Source organism: Panthera pardus, unplaced genomic scaffold (genome assembly GCF_024362965.1).
Source record: "Panthera pardus isolate Hobbes unplaced genomic scaffold, ASM2436296v1 HiC_scaffold_11, whole genome shotgun sequence".
Taxonomy (NCBI): Eukaryota; Metazoa; Chordata; class Mammalia; order Carnivora; family Felidae; genus Panthera; species Panthera pardus.
The window spans coordinates 29,557,366-29,565,758 of record NW_026526666.1 but is presented as its reverse complement, the minus strand read 5'-3'; positions in this window follow the sequence as shown (position 1 = coordinate 29,565,758).

The following is an 8,393-nucleotide window of genomic DNA, read 5'->3' as shown; positions in this document are numbered from 1 at the left end:
AAAGGATGAATATGAAAACTGTCTTCTTCAACCCCCAGATAGACTTCATGCCACTTGAGAGAGGAGTCCTCTTCTTACTCATCTCCATATGACAGGATCTATTCTATTGCTAGGCATGAGTATGAGAAAGTGTTGAATGAATTAATTAATTAAAATGTATGACTACATTAAAAAATTTTTTTAATGTTTATTATTTTTGAGAGAGAAAGAGCAAGCAGGGAAGGGGCAGAGAGAGAGAGGGAGATACAGAATCGGAAGCAGGCTCCAGGCTCTGAGCTGTCAGCACAGAGCCCGATGTGGGGCTCAAACTCACAGACCACGAGATCATGACCTGAGCTGAAGTCGGCCGCTTAACTGAATGAGACACCCAGGTGCCCCTGTATGACTACAGTTTAATGTAAGGTATGATTAATCAATGTATGATTAATTAAAATCTATAAGCTCTACCAGAAACCTTAAATGTTTTCTTAATCTGCGTAACATTTCTGCAAGGCAGTTATTTTTTACCTCCTGCATTACTAGTTGAGAAACTGAACTTCTGTTCATTCATTTATATATTTCAAAAATCCTTGCTATTCCACTGCAGTTTCAGAATTGAGTCATAGCTCTTTAACTTTTAAATAATTTATACTTTGGGGGCACCTGGGTGGCTCAATCAGTTGAGCATCTGACTCTTGATTTCTGCTCAGGTCATGATCTGAGGGTCATGGGATTGAGCCCCATGTTGGGCTCTGTGCTGAGCGTGGAGCCTGCTTAAGATTCTCTCTCTCTCGGGGCGCCTGGGTGGCTCAGTCGGTTAAGCGTCCAACTTCGGCTCAGGTCACGATCTCACGGTCCGTGGGTTCGAGCCCCGCGTCGGGCTCTGTGCTGACAGCTCAGAGCCTGGAGCCTGCTTCAGATTCTGTGTCTCCCTCTCTCTCTGCCTCTCCCCTGTTCATGCTCTGTCTCTCTCTGTCTCAAAAAAATAAATAAACGTTAAAAAAATTTTTTTTTAAAAAAAGATTCTCTCTCTCTCTCTCTCTCTCTCTCTCTCCCCTTCCCTCCCTCCCTCCCTCTGCCCCTCTCTCCTGAACTCTCCCATGCTCTCTCTATATATATAAATAAATAAATATACACACACACAAAAAATAATTTATGCTCTTATTTTTGAAATGGCTTCTTCCCATGAAATGCTATCTTCCATGTATATTTTACAATGAATGTGTAGAATTTTATTTTATAAGGTAGGGGTTTATTTCATTTACTTATTTTTGTTGTAGTCCATTCAGGCTGCTATACTAAAATACTGCAGATTTGGGGGCTTAAAAAACAAACATTTATTTCTCGCATTTCTGGAGGCTGGCAAGCCCAAGATCAAGGCCCAGACAGATGAGAACATATTCCAGGTCCACAGATAGCAGCCGTTCTGCAATGTCCTTACCGGGTGGAAGGGACCAGGGAGCTCCTTGGGGTGTCTTTATAAGGACACTAATCCCAGTGGAGTCGTCTGCTCTTAGGACTTAATTCCCTTGCAAAGGAACCACCTCTTTACACCTATCACAGTAGGGACTAGGTTTCAAAATCAACATGTGAATGGAGGGGGCACAGAAACATTGAATCTACAGCTTTTGATTGCCCTAAGAGAAAATTTCTGTTCACATCCAAAAGCTACATATTTGCTTTATCTTTATCCTAGGTTATCTATCTTTGAGGATTTCCTGAGAGAGTGCCTCAGCTTAATAATGGAGGTAAAACACAAACAAACAAAAAGTGGGGGACGGGATAAGACCTCCAATAACTTTTCCTGTTACTAGTTGACTGCGTGGAGAGAAAGAAAGATGAACAGAATTCTTTGAACGTTACGCTGGGAACTTATTCTGAGTTGACTATACAGCTGACAGGAACTCCCTGCTTTTTCTCGAGTGACAGACTGTACCCGATTCAAATTCCTCAAGACCCAAGGTCTCCACCTGCTGGGTACCTGCTTTTTGCAGATAAGTTGTCTATAATTACTTGGCGTCTAAACACAGATTGCCTGATGCCCAAGTAGTTTCAATCCTACTAATCAGATTGTCCCCGTGAGTTCCCTATAAAGAAAGAAGAACAGTAGGAGGGTAGGACAATCTTTGCCGCAGAATAGACTCCCAATCTCACTGGCAACAAGAGGTCCATGACTTCTCTTGTTCACCGTTAGCTAATAACTTTTCCCAGTAAAGTTTATTCCTTTACCCAAACTGTGTGCCTCCGATACTATAGAATTCATTCTTAGCCACCTTGGAGGGTGGCTCTAAATGATTCCTTATTTGTCAAATAAAAATTTCTGCTTTACTTAGCACTCAGGAGCAAAAGGTTTTGAGAGGGAGCTGTGTTAAAGGGTAGAAGGTGAGAGGAGGTGCGCTGACAGGGGAGAGATTTCTAACACGATAGGATAAACATAAGAGGACTTGGGGCCATATGGTACCCAGGCCCCAGCCCAGGTAGACAATAGCTAATTGTCCCCCTAACTTGCTCACTCCTCTAATGGAAAATGAGCAGGTTTGGGGACATAAAGAGGAGAATCATAAATCCTGACTCATTTACTGTTGCATGAACTTATTGATCAGGTTCAAGTTCCAACTCAGCTGTTCAAAAAACTGCTGCAATTATTTATCTGAATCCGATTTCATTTACCTCCGAGACATCATTCTGCTGAGATGGTAGGAAATTCAATCTCTGCATCCCCTCTAATCCTGGCAGGAATTATGCAAAGATTCGGGGTGGGAGTGGGGAGTCTCATGCATCACCAAGGCACTGGGGAAACCACCTGTTAGTGATAAGGTACCCACTGTCCAGCCCGGTTGCTCCTTCCCTGCTCCTGTCAACAGGGATGAGCATCTTGCCAGGCCTGGGAAGCAGCCTTCCTGTAACTGCTGAGTCATTTCTCCATTCAAGATTTCCACCTCCCCCTCCAGTGGACAGGACCTACCAACCTGGTCACACCCCTCTGAAGGACGCTTATCTCCTCCCCTATTTACTTTAAAAAAAATTTTTTTTAATGTTTTATTTATTTCTGAGACAGAGAGCGACAGAGCATGAGCAGGGGAGGGACAGAGAGAGAGGGAGACACAGAATCCAAAGCAGGCTCCAGGCTCTGAGCTGTCAGCACAGAGCCCGATGTGGGGCTCGAACTCACAGACCCCGAGATCATGACCTGAGCCAAAGTCGGACGCTCAACTGACTGAGCCACCCAGGCGCCCCAATCCCCTATTTACTTTTTCCCTTCCATGCAGAACATCTAGAATAATAAGATTAAAGCCAGCACAGTGATCTGTATTTTCATATGTTAATTCCCTTTTCTACTTCCACTTTCTCTTTCTTACTTCCCTTTCCCATTCCCTATCTCTTACTTTTGAAGATGAAGAAGTCAAAACATTTATTTTACATAGTCATTGTCTTTTCTCTGACCCAGTTTAGAACCATAAAAGGACCTATGTAATAATAAGCCCTGTTCTGATATCAATTGCCGAAAATCATTGCAGAGCTTTCTCATGCCTTTGAAATAAGACTACCTCCTAGATCCTTAACTGTCTCCTGTGGAAGTGGAGGAAAGAGAAAACAACCTACTGGATAAACAAACTCCCTTCCTCAGAATATGAATTCATCTAAATAGGATAAAAAGACTCAGTACATATATTCTACACTTGAAACTAATATGACACTGTATATTAACTAACTGGAATTAAAGTAAAAGCCTAAGTGGGGGGGTAGGGGAGAAGGGAAAATGGCTAAAGGGCATTGAGGAGGAGGGCACTTGTTGGATGAGCATTGGGTGTTCTATGTAAGCAATGAACCACAGGAATCTACCCCCAAAACCAAGAGCACACTTTACTAACACTGTGTGTTAGCCAACTTGACAAGAAATCATATTTTAAAAAATAATAAATACAAATTAGGAATAATTATTATAGAAAAAAATAAAAATAAAAAATAAAAACTTAAAAAACTCAGTACATGTTGATGATGACTGCAAAAAGCATTAGTAAAACAACTACTCTGTGGCTAGCATGGAATTAAGTGCTATGAAGAATTAAAGAAATCCTTGGAAGACAAGGTCCTTCACAAGATTGCAGTCAAGTTGGAACATGAAATGCACAGAAGAGCAGTGTACCTCAGAGAACATGAAAGTATGTTTAATAAGGAACTAAAGTGTCCAATGCAGTTAATTAGAAAACAAAACAGCATGTGATAAGTTTACTTGTAGATGGTCCATAAAGAGTTAACCATGAGGAAAGGGACAAATCCTCAGCTGGGATATCTGAAGAAATGGAACCTTCACTAACTTTGGAGGATGCATAGGTACAAACAAAAGATAAAAAGAAGACACACACACACACGCACACACACACACACAGGCCTGTGGAGTCTGAATAAACATGCTGTGAAGGAAAAATAGTGAAGGCACTGATCTGACCCTAAAGAAAACTTTGTGTTACATAGTTACCAACATCCCTAAGTAACAACTATTAATTCAACCCACAAGTCAAAAATTACTAAATTTTTATTTAATAATTAAATGTCAAGTATATGCCCATTTATATTATTAAACTGAATTTTATAATCAAAATTCAACAATCAATCCATCTTCAATTTGCTCTTGGAGATATAAATGTAACCATTTAAAACCTAAACTCTAATTGTTCATTAATTCCACAGCTATTTTTTGTGTCTCTACTATGTGGACGGCACTGGGGATAGGACATAGGGAAAGGGGAAAAAAACCCTACTGTAAATTAAATGAGCTAACATAGTCAGGCCTGCTATGCTAAGCACTTTACATGTTTTATCTCACTTTATCTAACTCAATCCCTCACGCCAAACCAAGCAAGAACTGTGTCCATTTTACATTTTTGAAATAGAGACTGAGTGTCAGAGATACTGAGTAATTCATGCAGGCTACACAGCTAGTATAAAGCTTATAAATAATTTGAGACACAAGGTACAGTCATTCAAAGAAGTAGTTACTGCACACTTAGTATAAAAGATACAAAGAAGAAGTTAAAGATTATACAAGTATATAATTGAGGAGAAATAACTTTGGCAAGGATTATGATAACAGGCTTTACAGATTAATGTGACCAAATCTAAATTAGTGGTTTTCATTCTGTTGCACATTGTAGTCAAATGGGGGAGCTTTAAAAGAATCTGATGTTTGGGGGCACCTGGATGGCTCAGTTAGCTGAATGTCCAACTCTTGATTTCGGATCAGGTCACGATCCCAGGGCCACGTGTCAGGCTCCTCACTGAGTGTGGAGCCTGCTAAAGATTCTCTCTGCCCCTCTCCCCTCCTTGTGTGTTCTCTCTCTAAAAAATAAAATAAAATAAAATAAAATAAAATAAAATAAAATAAAATAAAATAAAATAAAATAGGAGTCTGATGTTTGGATTCCACCCCCAGAAATTCCTTTAAAAAAAATTTTTTTTTAAATTTGTTTATTTATTTTTGAGACAGAGAGAGACAGATGATGAGCAGGGGAGGGGCAGAGAGAGAGGGAGACACAGAATCGGAAGCAGGCTCCAGGCTCTGAGCTGTCAGCACAGAGCCCGATGTGGGGCTCGAACTCACAGACTCACAGATCGTGACCTGAGATGAAGTCGGATGCCTAACCGACTGAGCCACCCAGGTGCGCCTCTGCCCCCCCCCCCCCCCCCAGAAATTCTGATGTAATTGATCTGAGGTGTAGTTTGGGCTTCAGAATTTTTAACAGTTTCTCAGGTGATTCTAACGCAGGCAAGGTTGAGAATCAGTGTTCTAGAACAGTGCTTCTGGGGCTCCAGAAATCATACAAATAACCTGGAGACCCTATTATACTGAAGATTCTGATTCAGTAGGTCTGTGGTGGTTCCCAGATTCTTCATTTCTTTCTTATACCTGTGTCCTAAAATGGCAGCATGCATAAAATGCTAATGGGACCCAAAGGAGGGGTATTACTGCCTGGGGAGAAAATGGATTAAGCAAAATAACTGATACCTTCCTGGCCTGAGCATGGGTTTTGGACTCAGGATAATACAATCTGTTGACACCAAAACAGATCTCCCCTCCCCCCGCCTCTCCCCCCACCCCTGCCGCAAAGTTAACTACCCTCTCAAATGCTCTTATCTAAGAAAACCCAATTTTCATCACCCCATGCCCCATCTGCTAGCTCTATCCTTCTAACTCAACCATATACTTCAATGATATCAATTCTTACACTACAGAGAGAGTTCCAATCCATAGTTCCCAGCACTTTGTATTTGTCTATGTATCGACCTGTCAATCTATATACCAGTATCTATCACCTTCCTATATAACTTTTCCTTCTTGCCTGCCAAAGATTCCATGGTGCATTATTCCAATCACTTCATTGTAAACACCCTCACTTGCCCCTGTGATATTTATCCTTAGTTAAATCCAACCATTCTTTTCCATGTCTGCATACTCTTGACTGAAGGTTGAGAAGATCATATCAGTATGCCATCTGGACTGTATATATTTTTAAAGTTTATTTATTTTGAGAGAGAGAGAGAGAGAGAGAGAGCAGATGACAGAGAGAATCCCAGGCCGGCTCCCTGGCACTGTCAGCGCAAAGCCAAACTCAGGGCTCAAGTCCACAAACCGTGAGATCACGACCTGAACCGAAACCAAGAGTCAGACACATAACTGACTGAGCGAGCTACCCCGGTGCCCCCAGACTACTTTAAATTGAAAATGGGCACTCAACCATGCTGGCAATAGCACAATCTTTCCACAGTTCACCTTCTTACTCTCAGAACATCCCTCTGGTCTTCTCACTCCTCCAACCTCTTATACCCCCTCTTGCCTCATTCTCAGCTGAAGACCTCATCTCATTTTATTAAGAAAATGTATGTGATCTGGTTGGAACTACTTTATCCCCCCACCCACACACAAACCGCCTGCATCTGAATTCATCTTATGTTTTTCCCTTGTGTTAAAAGGATGTGAATCTGGGTTGTTTTCAAAGGCCCACTTATGCTTTGGATCCATTCCTTCATTCTCCCCTATAATTTCATTCCTGTAGGTATTCCCCTTTTATCCAACATCAACAATTTCTTTCTGTACTACATCATTCCCACCATAATATAAGCATTTATCTGCCAGCACAACAACAGTAACAAAAAATTTCCCTTGCTCTACTTAACCCACCAGCCACCATCTTATTTCTCTAATCTTCATCCTCCTCCCCACCAAAAAAAACAACCAAAGAAACAAAACCTTAAGACTTGTCGCTGATTGTTCATCTTTTGTTCTTCAACACACTTGTCTTTCTGTCTCACTACACCTTGAAATTATTCTTGCCAGAGATTCTAATGATTGCCATGTTGCCAAATCCACTGGTCATTTCTGTGTCCTCACTACTTCACTTCTGTGCAGTATTTACCATAGTTGATCACTTCCTTTCAATTGTAAAACTTCCTTCTCTTGAATTCTATGACATCACCTTCTTACCTCACAGGCTGCTCCTTCTTGGTCTCTTGCTGGCTCTTCTTTCTTCCTCCTCCACCTAACTTTGAAATGTTGGAGGTTCTCATAGACCAGTTCTCTCTCTGAAATCTGCTTAGATAATCTCATCTAGCCCCAAGGTTTTAAGGTTCATATATAAACTCATAATTGCCAGTTTTATGTCTCTAACTGAGACTCCATTGCAGACCAATATATCCATCTGTTTACTTGACATTATTACTTGGGTACCTAACAGGCATCTCAGACTTGATTATTGTCAATGCCTACCAACCAAAGACCACTAGGAATAAACCTGTAGTTGAACAATTTGGGTTTATTGTTTCAGTAAGTGAGAATACCTACCGTGGAGAACCGTGGGTATCTCAGTAAGAGTGTTAGAAGTTTGGAGTTGTTAGGTAATTTAGGGGAGGGTTCAAGGAAGAGGAACTTTATTCTGAATTGGAAGTTGTAGGGAGGCAGGAGTAATTTTATAGTTGGGTATTTTAATAAGGAGTATTATTTACTGGGCTGAGACTATAACTGTAATAGGTAAAGAAGCAGCAGTCACTCATATTAGCCAGGATAGGAAAACATTTGCTCATTTTTGTGGTTTGGACAATGTTTTTGTTTTGCCTATGTTCAGATATGATTACAGATATAATTACAAAAATAATTTTTATTTTTGTCTTGATTTATCATGGTCAGGGTGACTTTGTCTGATGTTGATGTTCTGTGAATTTACAGTCACACACCCCGCCAATACACCAAGTTCATTTCTACCTTTGCACTTGCTCTATCCTTTGCCTGGCAGTCTCTCTTTGTTGGCTCCCATCATGGTGCCTCCTTCCTAGTCACTAACACATCCTTCTACTTTCTTTCAGAGCACAGATGAATATCTGAAAGAATGTTGTTCTTCATTTGTTCCTTTGTTCCTTAC